General features: G+C 29.7%; 1 protein-coding gene across 2 annotated transcripts in view; it reads left to right on the forward strand.

The window, feature by feature from the left end:
- Nucleotides 1-19,809, forward strand: part of LOC121117056 (uncharacterized) — a 38,749-nt gene that overhangs the window by 10,924 nt on the left and 8,016 nt on the right. The window contains exon 2 of one of the 2 annotated variants that reach the window (XM_071888403.1): nt 13,316-13,476. The exons of the other annotated variant lie outside the window; for it this stretch is intronic. The gene's annotated coding sequence lies outside the window, so the exon portion shown is untranslated. The remainder of the gene's footprint in view (nt 1-13,315; nt 13,477-19,809) is intronic. 2 annotated transcript variants of the gene reach the window in all.

Raw genomic sequence — 19,809 nt, forward strand, 5'->3', positions numbered from 1 at the left:
GTACGATTATGTCGTGTCTTTAAACTTTAGGGAGGGGACATCAAACCGATACAAAGTCCCCCCAAAATTTAGTCTCTAACCGAGTCTCAACACTAATATAAGAGTATATATAATATTATGTAGGTAGCTGTTCCTTTATCCACCCTTAAGGACACACACATAGGCAGTAATTATGATTTTCCCATTTATAATCATACACATATATATATGTACATGTAATATTATAATTTAATATATTCTTCTATTTATAGACATAGTTAAATAGGTTTTTGCGTTTATTATATATATATATATTAGAGTGTTCCTTATTTTATTTTTTTATTGAAATGTCCGGGTCACTGGATTGAAATCCATTTTGATAAAAAAATACTATTGGTAAAGTTTGATAAAATTGAATTGTTTAGAGGTGGCTCTACGCCCTCAAAATTTTGAAAATTGTCAATTAAAAAGAAAAAAAGTGACTTCTTTCTTGATTATTATGAAAATTTTTCACGATATATAGCTTTTTTTTAATTTTCTTAAGATAACTTAATTTACTTTTAGAAATATTTATGTGGTTCTGAGAAAAAAAATAATACATATATATATATATAAAGCGAATTACAATCCAAAATAGTTGAATAGAAAACAAATACATGTATAAAGTATAACGAGTAATTTTTTATGTTTTCCATTTTTTTCACTAAAAAGCATGAAGTTTTTTCATGTAATATTTTCATTTTTGTTGGATTATTAAAGTTTTAAAGTGACAAATAGTTATATTTGATCAAAAAATACAATTGGTTGTTAATTGTATGTCACAATGAGCTTTGTTTTCGATGTAGCTCAACGGCTTTAAAAATTTAATAATATATAAAATAAGATTTTATACTCAATTACCATCAATAATTTTTTGTACAATACATATTTTATTACGTTATAACTTTTTTAAATAAAGATGATTTATATCATACTTGAAGAATTAAAGCTGCGATTCCTCAGTTGTTAACGATCCACTGTATTATTTAATGAGTGCCACTCCTCGTTCTCCTTGGTAATTAATAACTATAAAAGCATCGATTATTTAAAAGGATTTCTTATAATCATAGTTACTGGCCCATAATTTCGGATCAACCTTTTTAAGCTTTTTTGTTGGAGTTTCAACATCTGAATGATGTTGTTTGTCTTATTTGTAACCAAGTCTTCTAATATTTTTATGTAGATATAAATTTTTCCTTTGAATTTTTCCTTATTTGCATTTCAAATAATATTTCCCTTTTGGATGCCAGACTGACCCAACAATCAAATAGAGCCAGACCAAGAAGCTCGTTAAATACATATCATAAATACTTTAAAAAATTAGAAACTCCGTTTTTAAAATTAGAGGATTAGTTTCTAAATAATTATGTAGTGATTTCATCGAATCTAAATCATTTAATAAAGCATCTGAGGCTGTAGGAGAAGAGATCCATATTTTCAAACATATTCACACTATAATGATACGAATATTCTGCAATCCTAGTCTCTCTTAAAAAAGTTAATTTAAACTACGACTTTAATAACCAAATTTTTAAAACTATACATTACTATAGACTACCAACAAGCGTGGTGCATTGAACCAGGTGACATAAATTGTATTCCGCATTTTGTACTAGTACTAAGAAATATTATTGTGAATTCAAAAAAAAAAAAAAAATTGTAATCATCTCTATGAATGTTTGTTGGCAAAATGGATAATTTATTGTCGTATATATTCAGTATGACATGCTATTTAACTATTTACAATTAATTCCAAGCTCATAATTAGTTTTGTCATCGTTTGCCACCTTTTTTGAAAGCCATTATTGAGTAGAACATTTGGAGATGAGGTATATTATCCCATGTATTCTTTTCTCCAAAAACTTGATATTTCTTTAATAGAAATATTGGATGATTCCTATATTCTATTCTTAAATTCAAGATGATGATATAGGAAAAATCACCAAGACATTTGCGATGAAGGAATTTATTTCGAGTCAATTTGGTACAAAATACGCATGATAAATGTAATTTAATTTGAGATTGTGTTGATTTCTCCATCGTGTCCGCCTTTGCACTTTGGAATTTACACTACTTTGATTAAATAAAATATGATCCTACTTATCTTTTCTTTTATCAAAAAATATTCCAGTAATATATCTTCTTTCTATCTTTGTTCAAATTAGCATCTCTGGTAATTAACTTGTAAGGAAACTAATAAGTATTTCCTAGTATTATTTGTTACTAAATATTCTTCAACTATTTTAATTAATAATTGTAGTTCAATACGGAATGGATTTAAATTGTAAACAAAAGTACTCCAGATGTACATATGAGCAATTATGCTTCATAGAGAGCGATTTTAAATTTGGGACACCTATGAAGGACCGATATGCAGAACTGATTTTACATCCCAAATTAAGGACTGACTCAACTAAAACTAAGAGTTTTGTATTGTTGGAGGAAAACATAAAAACATTGTGAGCTACACTTTATATGTATATGTTGTATTTTTCTCTTCAACTATTTTTTTTCATTCTAATTCACTTTTTTTTTTTTTTCATAAAAACATTTATATTTCTTAAAGTAAATTAAGTCATCTTGGAAAAAAAAAGAAAAAAGAAAAAAAAAAGAAAGGAAGCTGTATTGTGAACTGCTTCCACGATAATCGAGAAAGAACTTACTTTTTTTTGAAAAAATTGGCAATTTTCAACAATTTGAGGTCATTGAGCCACCTCTAAACACTGTTCAATTTTGCTGCTCAAACTTTGCCAGTTGTATGTTTTTATCAAAGGGAGCGGATTTTGATCCGGTGAGCTGGGCATTTCAACAAAATAAAAACTAAGAAACACCCTAATATATAAATATATATAAATCTGCGTAAAACAGTTATTCAAATAAGAATTTTAATATTACGTTATTTATTTACTTCTTTTTCTTCTTCCTTAAGTTGTGTAATACATATATACTGATACATAAATTGAGGCTCGTTTCTGTTTTTATTATTGTTATTAATATTATCATTTTAGAAACTTGGGTAGTCTAGGTAAATATGTATTCTGCTTTTGTTTTTAGAATGATAAATATTATGTATTTATGTATGTACCTGGGGATTTATGAGCTAAAGTAAAGCGATTATATTTTTGTATGTGACTACACATTGGAGGAGAAGAAAAACAGCCCTCCTTCCTTTCTTCCAGAACAAATAAATTCAATTTCATTCATCGATGATTTTTATAGGACTTTTGTGAACATATACCTTTGCATTAGACAGGTCATCTCCTTTCATTAAGAGATGATGAAGGGTGTTTTAGAGGGTGTTAATATAGTTATGACATACCTACTTTAGAGGAGTATTGTTTGGGGTATGGGAACTTTAGTGGTACTGGAATACTTTTAAAACTGTCTTATACTCAATTGTTGTTGAAATCTGTACTTCCAATGTTGTTATCTCAGTTAAAAAATAAGACCGCCGGTGCCACGGGTATGGGTGAGTATCAGAGCAACTAAAAAGGGTATATTTATAAAATTGCTTATATTTTAAATCACAAAAATTTGCTTTAAAATTTTGAGGACACCTTTGAAAAAATGTAATATATTTACTTTTCTTAAAAAAAGGACTCTTAATAAATAGTTCTTACTTCTACGATATTAAGCGCATACTCAATAATGATACTTTTACAGACAGCCAAACAAACAAACGAACTTTGTTCTATAAATATGAAGAAGATGGCAAGAATAAAAATTGTCTTTCATATAAGAAAGCGTCATCATTAGACTTCGAACAAAAATCCTACCGATAGCTCTGTATGTGCATTTTTAATCGAAAAAGTAAATAAATACCGATACTAACTTTGGTACTGGAACAGCTACGAAAATATCGTATATTCACAACAGAATTAGGATCATGGCATTTTTTAGTACTCTTAAATATTTATTCCAAGACACTTGATATTTTTAAATATCGGCCAATGAATATAAAACTCAAATTTTATTGAATATGAAGCCTAAGGGACGATCAGACCTCAATGGTATTGCTCAAGTTTTGTCCATTCATCAGTTATTTTTTCCTCGAGGACACTCAAATTTGGTACACGTTCAGCACAGGCCTTAAATGCGTCCATATGCTATTATACAGGGTGTTGAGATCAGGCCAGGATAGAGGTTAAACTGATTTGGCTGATAAGAAACATTTTGATCCAAAAAAATCTGGCTGATTTTAGGAGTATGGGCAGGGGCATAAACTAGTTCCATTTGATGAACAGTTGACTGAGATAAATTTAATTCCTTATAAATTCCTCACACTTCTGATGCGCAATATTTATGATATCCGATTGCGGATTTCGCTTGACATTTGTTTCGAAAATATGTACAGATATTGGAAAACTTTTTTTTTTTTTTTTTTGTAAACGCAGAATAATTTAGCCTGAACACAAACTTATGGAGTGTGTTTCATCATACCTCAAAAAAGTATGTCATAATTAAATTTAGACCCGGTATTTCGATTGCATGTACAATATAAATGGTTGTAAATGCAAAGCATTGTGTAGCGTGGGAGTTTATTTGTTGTTGTTTTTGGCAACCTGAACTTGTTTTTTATTTTCTTAAGGGTTATCATTATTTTTCTCCCATTCTTGTGAAGAGAACATCTATATACAAAGTGTAACCGCGAGTGTGTTTGTTCATGAATGACGGAGAGTAACGTTGAGGATTAACATTTGAGTAATTTCTACATATGTCTTTGCTAGAAAGAGAGTGGGATTCGTGTTCATTTTCTTAATCGTACAGTTAAGTTAATGAGGCGTTATGGCAGCTAAGCTACTATCCTTTTCAAACATTCTTCAAATTGACGGAGTTAACATGTTATTTTTTTTTGTCTTTTTAGTATACTATAAATGCTTTCGATTTACAATCCTAACAATGTACCTAAATAATCATATGATAACTAATAATAATCTGGGAAATAAATGTCTATTTCCTAATCTTTATTTCTTAGTCAAAGTTAAATAAAAGATAAATTTAAATTTCTTTTTTTGTGAAATTAGACAATAAATTATTTATTTTTCTTCCATTTTCTTAAATATATATTATATATGCTTTCTTTATTCTTCCACTAAAATTCTACGACAAACACGTGTGTCCTATATTTTATCATTATCCTCGTCGTTGTCTGCTGTTGTCTTCCTTATTGTTATTTTCTGCGTATTATCTTATTCTGAATCTGCTATTGCCTTCTGAGTTTTTCTTCTTAATATGATGTTGTTTTTTGAACGATATTATTATGTATGACATACATTAGGAAGGTTGGTTTTTTCAACTTTTTTCAAATTTATATTGAGGCTAGGGGTAAAATGTTGTCGTTTGGAAAGTTAAATTTCATTGTTCTATAATGTCATCTTTTGGTCACAAATCTGGTCATAGTTTGAAACAAGTAAAACATTATTTAATATGTCGATAAAGATTGAGGCTCTGTCCAAACAGAAACGTTTTCTGAGGAAAACCTAATATATTTTTCCACACCTTCAGTCTGACAACACCGTTTACGTTTAAAATAAAATGTACAAGTTGTTACTCGTATAAGCAAATTGAACAAATTAAGAGGAGGAATTAAGTTTTACACGCCTATTGCACTCATTTTCTCTTCTCTAACAATAAGATCACCATCAATATTATTGATCAGCTCGGATTAAACAGGGTAAATAGAAATAGAAGAGTAGTCCATCATTTAATCGAGCTTGCTAGAATTTCCAAATTGATTTTGACGTCATAGAGTATAATAACAGTACTCTAACAGTAACGGTCAATGGAGGTGATATATATATTCTCTCTTTGGTAACAGTTATACTCTGTGACTTGTATTTATATTAACCTTAGGATTGAGGATATTTCTTGCTCGTGTGTACACGAAATATTTTGAATAAAAATAATGAGGCAAAGTTTTTCAATCGTTGCCTTGTAGACAAGGTCTCAAATATAGAATTTATTTTTTCTGGTATTAAAACATTTTGATGGGGATTTTTTTAACCTATAAAAACTATTAGTAAAGTTATTTTCTAGAGTCATCCTATGGAGCAAAAACAGATAACAATGTAAGACAATATTTTAATCTTTCCTTTCCGATCTATGTGTGTTATACATGGATCATCAAAAATTTCCTTAACTTATTCTCTCTTTTTGTTCCATGTAATGACTTAAGAAAAAAACTGTAATAATATTTTGTATAGCTTTAAAAAAAATTTATCAAATTTATTTATATGGAAAATAATGAGTAATGCTTTATTTTTTTATTTAATTATTAAATAAATATATATTTTTTTTAAACTTTGAAGGAGATGTGGATCCCAAAGATAACATTGTGGAACTATAACATTTTTCATAGGGTATTTTCTAACCAAACAGGAACTTTTTCCGCACTAGCCATAATCAAAATTCGAAAAACGTTGAAAAACAAACCGCCCTAATATAGATTCGTATAACAACATACATCGGAACCCCGAAAGAAAGAGTGTGTCTTGTGTTGTTGTTATTAATAATATGTAGCACTAGATGTAAATATATACATGGTATATAACAACCAGGGAAGGAAGATTTTTGTGTCTACTTCCATGAGAATCCTTTGTATGGACTAGATTCTCCACCCATAAATTGGATAATTTCTTTATCATAGTACCCCTTATATCTATGTATGTCAAAGAAGAAAAAAAATAAGTTACTAAAGAGATAAACATTCTCCACAAAACCTCCCATACAAGTTAATCTAATATTCACTTTTCTTTTTTTTGGGGGGGATGAATTAGGTTACCCAAGAAATTGGACTATATATTTTAAAACCTGTATGTGATTTAAGAGACTTTTATTGGGCCCGACATGATCTTTCAAATATAATCAGTTTCTCATTTTGTCATTGTGACTATCAATTTTGGCTACCTCAATTGCAATTTGCCGCGTATTCAAAAGGGGTTATAATAAAAATGTGTTGCTTGAAATTGACGATAGGAATTCAAATGTAATACACACTCAGTATTGAGAAAGATTATTCTAAGTTCCTTTTGTGTTGCCGGTCCACATTCAGTCTATAGATAATATGTATGTAAACATTCTTACTCATTGAAACTGAATGATATATTATGTACATAGAAACTATGTGCATCATACACACTCGGAAAGAAGTAAAATAATAATAGTACTGAATATGAATAAATAAATAATAGTTTCAGACGTGTGTTATTGTTGTTTTTTTAATGTTGAAATGGTTTATTGTTTTTGTGATATTATGATGTGCAATGTGCATGCGATTACAAATACAATTTTCTTGAAAGAAAACAAAAGCATTCATTTGGAGAGAAGTAATGTTAATGATGCATGCTTAGGACTCACTCCTCTTTTGCATAGTAAATCATAATATCTGGCCCGGCAACACATTAGCAAGCTACATATATTAGATATGCCTATTCAAATAGTTAAATGATTTTTCTCTCTTTGTTTATGGAATGAAGGTTTTTATATATAAAATAATGTTCTTTTTCAAGTTTTCAACTCATTGCATAAAATTTCCGACTGATATTCCATTTTTGATTAAAATTCCTCGTTATTAGTCGTTTTGTATCATCTCAATTTTGAGGATATGGGCCAAATATTATGAATTGAAGTTTGTTCAGGTATTCTTCTACTGAAAAAGAAAAAAAAGTCATCAAATTAGGGGTCATATATTTGTTACAATAAAATATTTGTATTGATCGCATCTCATATATCTTGTATCTTTTATTTCCAAATTAGAACCTAGGCAGTTATAAGAATACAATATTCATTAAACATAGTTTCATAATTGAGATACTTGAAGACGTATGAAATCCAATTTGACTTAAAACTACACATTCTTTATTTTTGAAGTGTCAGTACCAAAACAAAAATGACATTACTAGTTTTGTGTCGGTCCCAATTTATTTTGTCTGGTCCAGTATATTCGGTCCTTAGAGCCAAACCCTAACTGTTGGTCCTTGATTTTTTTTTAAATATGTCGATGGTTTATTAAGCCTAATAAGATATATCAGATATTTATTAAGAACATATTATATTTTTATTTAACTATATAATTGACTAATTTAAAAAAACCCGGGGAAAACACCTCAATTTTGTCATGAGGGATAGATTTTATCTCTACAAAGACTGTTAAGTAGGACTGAAATGAACTGCAGTCCTAAAAAAGGATCTACACAACACTAGATAGGACGGATATAAAATTTTGCAGAGAGCAATGTTCATGCTCTCCAGCACTGTAATTGATTCAAAAGTAAAATTCTTAACAACGACATCATATGTTAATGATGACAACATAATTGGGCCACTTTTCATTCTTATTCAATGAGTAAGGAGCCAAGAGCTTCCCTGGTCTATGCTTCCAGTAGGATAAGGATAATAATTAACTTGAATTTTATTTATTTTTCTCATATTCTTCTCACATGACCTTTTTTGAAAAGAAACTCAAAAATTGTTTTTCAATCAAGAGTGAGGCATAATGGAAGTGCATAGCCCACTGCGACCACAGTAGTCTTAGGACCCTAAGGCCGGCCCTAGATAAATGTGCATAATTAAAAGCTTCTTAATAAAGAAACTTTGAATTATTATTGACTATGGCACTGTTAATATTTACAGTACCATAATCATCAGGGGCTGGCCCCTAATAATTTTCCTATTATTAGTATTTATCGGTCTTATTAATGGTGAGCCATCCATAGTCATTCAAATGAGGCCTCCCAGTAACAAAACCGTGATTACAGAATCGATTTACACATATACAAGTATATATCTTCTGCTGTTGCCTCGAATGTATGTTCAGTGAGAGGCCCACACTCACAAAAACCGGTATGGAGGAATATGATATAATAGACACTATTTCCATATAAGTATTCTACTATTTATTTAAGATTATATTTTCATTATGTAGACCTAATGATGAGTCTTGTCATAATTATTGAAATATTTGTGGCAACTTGAGTGATTTATTTTGTGTACGAGTTGACACTTTGAGTTGAACTTGTCTTTATTATCTATATTTGTTTCATTATAAAGTATTTTGATGTGACGTCAGCATTATTAATGTTGGCCATTTTTGCATCTAAACAACTAGTTTTTAACATTAAAACCTTGTTCATTAATATTAAGGAAAGGAGTTAACTATTGTATGTTAAAATGGGATCAACAAATAACTGTCGTATAAAAATACATCCCTCTATTGCTTAGTTTTATTATATTTTAGAGCCTAAAAATAAATTATTACTATCTACTATTTTTATATAAATATTCATTTTATATGTCAGATGGAGTTGCACTGATTAAGTATAAATTAACATTATAGTATTACAATTACTCCAACTGGCCCGTGGAATTGTCTTTTGAAGCCCATATACATTAAGTATATTTCCTTCTCTGGGAACAACAGAGACGTTAACAATCTTATTTCCATATTATAAATTAAAATTAAAGATAGGAATATTTTATCAACTATCCTACTTTTTTCGTCTTTCATTGGTCAATAAAGAGTAATAGTTGTACAAATCCAGCCATTTTAAGGGACTTTTTATATGTATTACTTTGATTTAATTCAAATATCACAATTTTTTCCTGGCATCAAGTAGCATCAATGAAAGTGTCAACTCTTTTGTCCATTTTATGTAATAATAATGACAATTATGCCCTACCAAGATGGGGTCTACTTCAATTATGACGCAATTTAGGACGTCTGTGAAAACGCTTTATAGTTGGGGAAAATGTGATTTTTTTAAATATATAACTTCTAATACAATGTTCAACATTATATGATTTGATATGATAACATCTGAAGTAATTTTTTAAAAATTAAATAAATGTAATCTAAATACATAGATGGGAGTGTGGGACGAACGGACAGCGATGATTGACACTGATTATGTTTTTAATCATAAATGACATGTTCAATATGGTTGTAAAATTATTCATAGATAAACGACAGCTGATATTTTAGTGTTGTGTAGGTTCCAAAAAAATTGTTCCAGTTGAGCCTGAAAAAAAAGACGGCTTCTAAAAACTGGTGCTTTACTCTGCCTTTTAGATAAATAATAAATTTACGAGCGATGCTAAATTCGCATTAAAGTAAGAAACAATTGATTCCACAGAATATCTCTTTATTTAATTTAACTTGAGGCCGGAAGTTTCGCCCTCATACATGTATTCTAGCATAAATGCATATTCCCCATATAAGTTAAGCCCTTACTTTACTTGAAGTCCTTTTTAATTAATAATGAAATTATGGGATTTTAATTCAATTCTGATGTAGTAATTCATACATTCGGTTTACTGGGGAGGGTGACAAGAATTAATACTTCCTTAAGGGTTTAATGGTTATAGCAGGGCTATTCCTCATATTAGTATTAGAGTTAGGAGTGAGGTTAGTTCAGAGAGTTGTTTTCATATTATGAAGGTCCTTATACGTGTTTGAGACTTGAGTAGTTTAAGAAAAGCATAAAATTGTAGATTTAAAAATAGAATTTCTCTTAATTATTGAGGTTAAGACCTGCAAACACAAGGTCAATATAAAATATTTTTATAGAAACTAATAAGAGGGGTGTGAGCAAATGAATTACCATTGATACAACTATTGCAACAGTCATCGTTAATACTTTCTATAAAAAATGCATAACAAATGACTTCAAGAGGGGGAAAGACTCATTTTAAACCTTAAATTATATGTGGAATTTATGATATTTATGAGGGTGAAACTGCCCAGGGTAACATCCTAGAACCAATTTAACTATTCAAGGCTTTCCCGAGTACTTATGATGAGGATAATGCAAACATTGAATTTTCCATCAATGGTTGATATATTGATTATTCAACTGTGTGTAAGGCCTAGAGCAAAGAAAAAAAAATGTGCAGTCTCTTTTCTTTGCATTTTTATATTTGAATTTTTGTTTTGTTTTTCAGAAAATAATTCCCCAAACTTATTTTAAGAAAATAATTTCGATTCCCTGTTTTTCAGAAGGCCTTTTTTAGGTTGATAACTTTTTTTTAAATATATTTCAAATGACATTTTTTCAAAAAGATATATTGTTAATTCATTAAAAATCTTCTCTTTGTGAGACCTTATGCTTAATAATAAAATGCTAGGCTAGGTCAAAGCAATGTCTTCTTCTACAACCAGCTTTGTCTGATGCACATGGATCATCCATGATGATCACTCGAAGATACATATAACATGTATATGTAAATGTAATTATAGCATTTATATTTGGTTTTTGAAAGGATCGATGTTGAAAGTATTTGTAATTATTATTCATTTGTGATGTACCAATTTTTACATGGCAAATATATATCTTCTTTACTAATAAAAATAGTTGCACTCCAGGGTATTTATAATAACATCAACTCTTCTTTTGCGCAATCAAAAAGGATATTCTTCAATTAAGGGAATTAGGGCATTTCATAATGTGACAATGAGAGACAATTTGAGCATTCATACAATTGGACTGAGTTAAGTGAAACATTTGTTCTTTTACAAAAAAAAAAAAAATATCATGCTAATTGTCGTCAAAAACACTTAAAAAATTGTTATTGATTCAACTTAAGACCCATCTAGCTAGTAAAAAATAATTGTAATGCATATAGTGATCCCTGATGAGTAGCATATAGCAATACAGTATATAGAAAGAAAATTGATTATAATATGCAGGGAGCACCCTATAAAATAAATTAAAACTTGAAGATTTGAGTTCAGCTCATATTAAAAAAGACAAAAAAAAAAAAAAAAAAAAAAGGTGAAAAGTACTTTCTATAAAATATTAAAAAAATGTATGGGATTTTAAATGAGGTTTAGCAACGAACTAAATTACTCCTTGGCTCATCAAATCGTATGATTATTTTTTTCTTCTCAAGCAGTTATGATTATTTTTTCATTCTTGAGAAAAAAAATCCAAGTATTGAGTAACTATGTGTGAGTGTGTTCATAAAAAACGGTAAGTAACTCCAAGGATTTGTTGGGGTGCTATCATTTATTCTATTAAAGCAATATTTCTATGTTCGTCTAAGCCTAAAAACTCCAAGCAATGCTGGGTACTAGCTCTATTATATAATATACTAGCATAGGTACCCTAACTTATTGGAATTCTTAAAAGTTTATTTGAAGCTTGTAACAAAGTAATCCTCTAAATTAAAACTTCTTATCACATTTTGAGGAGATTTAAGTCTTTTTTTGATAAAAAAAAATCATAACTTCTTCACTATTAGACATTTTGGTCTCTAACTGACTGCAAGGAGGTATTTGGATTTACACTCTTTCATTATTAATTTAAAAAAATGGTTCATTAGTTTAAAAAAAAAAAAAAATCATGCCGATTGGTCTCCCTGTTGGTCAATTATGGAAATTTTTATTATTTAGTAATTGTTGACAGCTTAAAATGACCTAACTATAGTTTCATCAACGTTCAGAACATTGATTAGGAGAAAATAAGTAGACTCATCGACAGATGACAACAAAATACTGTGTATCTTTTTATTTAGTCATGCAACCAAAATATACATGTCTATAAATTATCATTCAAAGTGAACCGTCTTGGACCAAGTTTTTACATTAGTATCCATTTAGGTTAACGCAGTCATTTCTCTAATATTAACAAATCCTGCTATAAATTCCCTTCAAACTTGTTGCAATTACACATTGGGTCTGGTTAAAGGATTTATATATGTGCGTCATCAAGAGGTCTGATGCATATTTTTAAGAGATAAAAATGTCAACAAAACATTAGATAAGATACTTGGATTTGCAATAGTTGAATACATAGTTACGTCCAAGCCATCGCATATATATATCTATATACATATGTATGCATTAATAAGTGATGAGACTCAGTCCGGTACAGTTTTTGTCGATTCGATCTTCAGTGTTTTTTTCAAACCGAACCGTGAACTGGTTTTATTAATATAAAGATAGACAAAGGTTGAGTGATGAATAAATTATTTCACTTACTTAATTGTAATGTAACTCAAAAACAGGCTGAAAGATTTATCCTGGAATTTTTATAATATGAACTACTTATTTCTTGGGAGTAGAAAAGTATTTTTTCTCCATTAAATATAATAAAGAACAATCGCATTCTTGTGCTGACATAGTGATAATTATAGATAGTAGGATGTATGTAAATATTTTGTAAAGGGGTTGTCGTATTTTGTAGTTGTAAATGGGGTCAGGTATTCTCATTAATTCCTTAAAAATGTTGTTATTGGAAAAAAATTGTGTTGTGTTTATGTACTGCTTGTGGTCGGATGATTCATATACGTATGTACTTAGGAGGAGATCGGGCACAATGACAACACTTTTTACATTTGGTCTTAATTACTCCGAGCTGGTTTAACTTGGGATCGTCAAATTTTAACAAATACAGATACATCCGTACTTATGATGTCATTAATGATGAATAAGAAAAAACTCCTGTCAAATGCCCATAATTGGTACGTACGAGTGTTCATAATATTTTTGCTTGTGTTTTTTTTCTATACGGATTCGGACCAATACTTCGCTTCAGACCGTTGACAGAAGTATAATTCTTTTCAAATAGTGGAGCGATTTTTTATCTCAATCTATGGAATAGTTTTCTAACCTATCCGGATTTATGACAATAAGGTTTATGCAATTCATTTAACTTTATATGATATTATTGTTGGTCGATGTTCACCATTTTGAAAGACAGACGACGTCATTAAAAATTAATCTATAGAATCCCTCTAGACCTAATATTAAATTAGACTGATCCAAACCGTTTTTTAGTAGGACTGATTCAGACAGAATTTTTAATTGAGACCGTTCCAGACCGAATTTTATTAAAGGAGCGAATTAGTTTGGTCCTCTAAAAATCATAACGATCTCAGGATTTTTAGATTGAAACCCAACACTAATACCTACATATATATTTCCCTCAAATTTAAGTTCATACTAGTCAATAGTTTTTTAACAAATTGTATGTTCAATGCAACTTGTCAAATGTTGCAACTATTTATTTAGTCAGGGACGGTTGCAAGAGGTCGAATTAAGGTTAGAAATTGAAAATAATATGTTTTGATGAAGAAATAACCAGACTATTTATACTGTTGAATTACTCAATTTGAATGAATTAAAACATATTAATGCATTATAAGATTTATATTATAGATCACTTATCAATATTATAAGTTGGAGAAATTCCCTCTCAAAAACAAATTCAGGGTCCTGCCTTGGCTAATCGACATATTTTTTGAAAAGTATAATTATATAAGAAATAATAAACAAGAATAAACAATACAAGAATATTGCAGTACTTGTTTCAACTTTGTACCAAGGGTTATAATATCTATAATTTCCCCTCACTATGTGAGCTTTGAATTTTAACAAAATTGTATCAACTGGTAGAAAAACAATCAATAATTATATAAGTTACATCAATAAAAAAGATAATCTGACGTCATTATTACCAAAACATTGGCCCTTCCAAAATTACTTTTACAACTCAAAATCTGATTTTAATAAATATTTCTTTAAAAAACGAGTTTGAATTTTTTTCACAATAATCTGCATTATATTGTGTATTTGTGATACAAATTTGATAACTGCTTCTTTTTGGATATTGGAGAAGAAAGGACTATTTCAATTGTCCCAGGTCTTCCCTTGCTTAATAAGTTAAGAAGAAGAAAAAACTCTTTAATTCAATTCTCAAATCAAAATCAATTATAATTGTTTTCAACTTAATTAATTAATGATGAATACGCTAAAATTGCTACGTCATAATTTGCGAACAAATTGGTTGTGAATGTAGGTTGGAGTTACTTACTTTGAACATTGATTTCCAGTTTCATTCATTGAATTATATGAGTACTGAATATGAATATCCAATGCTACATGTGTAAAGGAACTCTATAAATAATCGCATTCTCTTGTTTTTATATTTATAATTAAACAATTAGGAGTTATTTAGACCGGAAGTTATTGATGAGATCCATTAGTGAATAAAAAAGATCTCATCCGTTCTTCAGAACAGAAAAGGACATTTTTTTTTAAAGGTAAGATTTTGTTCCCCTTCCTCAAAGAAAAATTATAGTAAGAGCCCTGGAGACCACATTGAGGATAGTGATATTTTTATAGGATCACATTCAGAATAAATCATTTTGTAAAGTTATATTAATTAAAACATGTATTATGCCACGGCGTTAACTCAACATTTACACAAACATTGACTGAGTAATTTGTTGTCAGAGGTCATTTATTTTACCCCCACCCTAATGCGTTTACTGGGTGTTAATTGGTTGAATTAGAATTAGCGTTTGCTTGTGAACAATTCTCCGGAATTATTTAAATATAATCGCAGTTTTGACAAATTTGCTAACTACCAACTGATTTTGGGCATTTTTGTTTCTTTTTGATGGTAAGGTTGCGATATAGAATAAAGGTAGCGCCATGATGTAATAAAGTCAAAATGAAATATTTATATGAAGGAAAATAGCAGGTGATTATTTTTTTTTTTCTTGTCAAATATCGATTTTCTACTTTTTATATCCCTTATTAGTGTTCTCGACTATTATTGTAACTACTATTTACTGTTGGGCTGTAAATAATTTTCTACTGTTAAATGATGAATATTCTCACAGTTGGGAAGAAATGTCTAATTTTTCAGTCTCTTTTCTATTTCTTTTTGGAAGAAAGGTTGAAAGACACAAAATGATTCTTATGTGCTCTATTAATTTACATTTAAAACTATATAAATGCAAAAGCTTTAATCCACGCGCATTTATAACGCTTCATAGAAGCTTTTTGACGATCCACAAAGAATGATTAGGAGAGCTTCATCCAGGCCTTAGTTTGTTAACTTTAAAGCAATACTGCTAAAGGAAGACCATATGATCAATATATGAACAATGAAGTGGTCGTAGCCACACTATTTCTCTCCTCTAGGAGGGTTGAATATTACTCCAAAATGAGAAAGGAAAAACGATTGGTGTGTGTGCTCTTTCTTGTTCATTTTTTAATAGATCGTTGAGGTGCTAACATGTCGCTCCGAAGGATTAATTCCCACACCTACTTTTGGTGTAGTTTTTAATAATGCATAATAAAATAATAAATAGGTTTCAATATAGCTCTACAATATTTTTCCTGGAGTAATGCTATTTTAAACTATGAAAGTTCTCCTCTCTATAACAGTAATACTTTTATTTTCTGACCCCCAAAATTATATAAGAGGCTGTTAGTGTTAACATGAGTATTTATTCAGTATTGCTATATATGTAGCTCCCGCCATCTCCTCTTTCTCTCAAAAATACCGATTGCTATCCATAACTAACTGCATGGCAGCATCCATGAATTCACTGTTTAAACTGAATTAACAAGGTAAATAGTGCAAAAAGAGAAAAAGTTGAAGAGGGCATAATGGAAAATCCTAAAATATGATCAACTGAAGATTCATCTTTGGTATTATAAAAAACCACATCTTGTACGGTGAAAAAGATATAAATACGACCATGTTATTCTTCCATTTAATAGACCAGTTTCCTAATTAGTTTTAAAAGTTTAACTTACCCTGCTTTAGAATGTTCCTTTTTTGAGAAACTGGATCAAAGGGACTTGGGATCTGCAGTATGCAATTTCTTATAATGAAATTTACTTAATATGTATAAATCAGTGCTATTATTTTGATTTTGAAAGTTAAAAAGGAACAAACTTACTTTTCTCTGTTTCTTTTTCTTCCCTCCCAAATAAAGAACAAAAAAATTCAATAATCTTTTTTAAAAGGGATATTCCATTATTATATATATTTTTTTCTTCATACATACACTTCTTATTCTTACCCAGTGCTTTCTATTTTCTCCTCTATTGAAAGAAGGAAGGCAATGAAATAAAAAGAAAAAACTGGGGGAGGAGGAGGGGGGAAGGAAGATTCTTCTCTTTTGGGGCAAGACTTTTATTTTTATCTTCATACATACAACTTAAATGTATAAGTATACACTATTTCTTTACTTCCACTCACTCTCACTGGTAATAAAAGTAAGCTGTTGAGTCTAGGGCTTTTTTTAAAGAACCACACTCATGGGGTTAAATCGTGTGTGGCTTCTTTAATGTTTGTTTTAATCTCTTAAGACTCTTTTTAGCTGTCTTAATGTCGGGAGCTTTTTCCCCCTAAAAATTAACTTTATAAATTGAAAAAAAAAAGGGGGGAGGATTTTAAATAGAGCGTATTTATCTGAGGTTTACATTGTTGTTGATGTCGCTCATCTTTAGGGACTAAACGATCGGGTTTTAAAACAATAAAAAAACTTTTTAAAATTCAGTTGAAAAATAATAATGGGAACATGGAACAAATTAAAGGACTTTAAATGTGTAGGATGATTCAAGATAGCTATATATTTGAACCTTTATTTGATTTATGAGCCTGTTGTTACCTTTATTGTGTCACGCAACCTTTTCTCGGAAAAGAAGCATAAAAAAGGCTCAAAATCTGTTAGTAATGAGCCAATTCTTCTCTACTCTGGATTTATTGTCCAATGATTGTTGAGAATTTTATAATTATTAAAAATTTTCATTTTAATTTAACCAATCAACGTTTAAAACACTGTTGGGAGAAATGAAGGATAAACATCGAGAGCAAAAAACACTGAATATTTTTGTATGGGTGAGGTAACCTGTGTAATCATCAATTTTCGCTACTTTAAGTGAAATTAGCGACGCAACCAAAGAGTTAATAAAAATAATTAGTTAATAGAAATTGACGATAGTTCGTCGAAGAATACAAATGCTTGAGAAAAATCCTTCTAGATTGTTTTTGTGTTGACAGGCCATACATGTGTTAAAAATATAAAATTACAGCGTTATAAATACTTATTTGCATAGAGTAGACAATAAATGAATTATTTTATTCACGAGGATTATGTATTTTTATCCAATTATACTACTTTTCTAATCCATCCAAAACAAAAGTATTGATGATAATATAGGCATTTTTCTTTGTTGAATTAAATACAAAATTGTTAACACTAGAACGTCGATGCTATCAATTTTGATACCATTTTAACTTTATCGTAAAATATTTTTCTAATATTCAAAACCTAACCTTACAAAAAAAATAAAAAAATCGGAAGACACACATTTTTTTTGTTGCTAATTTAACCGTTTTTTTTTTTTTTTTTTTTTTAAATTTCGAAATCGTTTTGTGTACAAATTTACCAATTTGTACATTCTTTGAAAACAGGTTGAGCAAACAGCTTTTTGAGTACCAGTAGTCTGCGTAAGGAGGTGTTATAGTTGTACCGGTAATTTCGCTGCATACATTTTTACCTCTTAAATATCTTGCTGCCTGACAAACTCGTGGCCTTTTTATGATTTTGCATTATAGGTTCGAAATTTAGAGGAATAAAATGGGAAAACAGTGAATACATAAAGAAGGAATAGTTTATAAGGGTAAAAGAGTTATAAAGCACAGATCTGGGAACACGATTCTGTTTTAAAATGACTAATTGACTAGTGGTACCTTACGCATAGTCATGATTTTAGCTAAGGCTTTAAGAAATGTTATATACTCCATCCATAGAAAGAAATGAATGTTTCAAAAATAAAGGCTAAAGTTATATTCTGTAAGATAAATCAATAAAAAGCTGGCGAATTGCATGCAGCAATAATGGTTGTAGAAGAAATTACCTAGAACCGTGCAATACCATCCTCGTTCTAGTAAAAATACTTTTCTTTATTTTTTTAAGGCATTTGATTAAGTGTCTTTAATATTTTATTATATTTTCTTATCCATTTTATTTAATAACTATGATCCCCAAATATGATGTCAATTATAATATTTCACCCCTTCTGTTAGCTGAAGTATGCAAAGAGATTGTTGCATTTTTAGACACCTTTTATTGTTTATTGAGGCAGATCCATCCAATGGGAAACGATACCTGACTCCCTGGTTTGCATGAAGGAATGTTCCCTTCAAAGTATGATTTCATTCAATGCTCTCTTTGATTGCAAGGTCTGTATTCTAAAACCCTCTTCTTTATTATGTTACATCTACGTTACTCTATGACAGTGGTGCTTGCAACTACTGAGAAGACCAAATATTGTAGGGTATACCAAGAGACCCACATGTATGTCCATTAGACTGGCCTGTTTTCGGGTTAATATTTCTGTCCCTCTGTACAAAGGCCTTTTCTGCCAGAAAACAATAAAAACCAGACTTTGGGAAAGTTTACAGTCTCTCAGGCCATTTTTGGCCAGAGACATTACATTTTACCTTTAAAAAAAGATATTTGACTCAAAATTGTCCATTTTTAGACCTCTTGCACCCCCCCGTTCCAAAAGATGATACATTGTGTAAAAAATGTACTTTTGTACATTTCAGTATTATGTTTTTTATTTAAAAATATTGTGCAATTGTTTTTAATAATTTAAGTGGTGCTTGATTTATGTACTCAATGATTTGATGTTTCCCTGTTTATTGAAATAGAACAAATCAAAATTTATCCCTATTAATCGAAAAACAGTACAGTTTATTGTACATATATAGATGGAAGAGTCATAATAGTGAAGGTGCTGTCTCAAATCAGCTTTTATAATGTGTAGAAAAAGTTTCATTTCACACGTTCGTCACTTATTTCAAATTTCCTTTAGTGTAAGGATGTAATCTTTTACTCGTGATATAAAGTTTATTATCGTTCTGGTGCTCAAAACGCTATTAATCAATGTAAATTGATGGTACAAGATAAATAAATATATAGATCAGACTCTCCAAAAATCACGGCAGCATGGGCTGAGTGCCAAACTCGTCGTTATACATT

Source organism: Lepeophtheirus salmonis, chromosome 5 (assembly GCF_016086655.4).
Source record: "Lepeophtheirus salmonis chromosome 5, UVic_Lsal_1.4, whole genome shotgun sequence".
Taxonomy (NCBI): domain Eukaryota; kingdom Metazoa; phylum Arthropoda; class Copepoda; order Siphonostomatoida; family Caligidae; genus Lepeophtheirus; species Lepeophtheirus salmonis.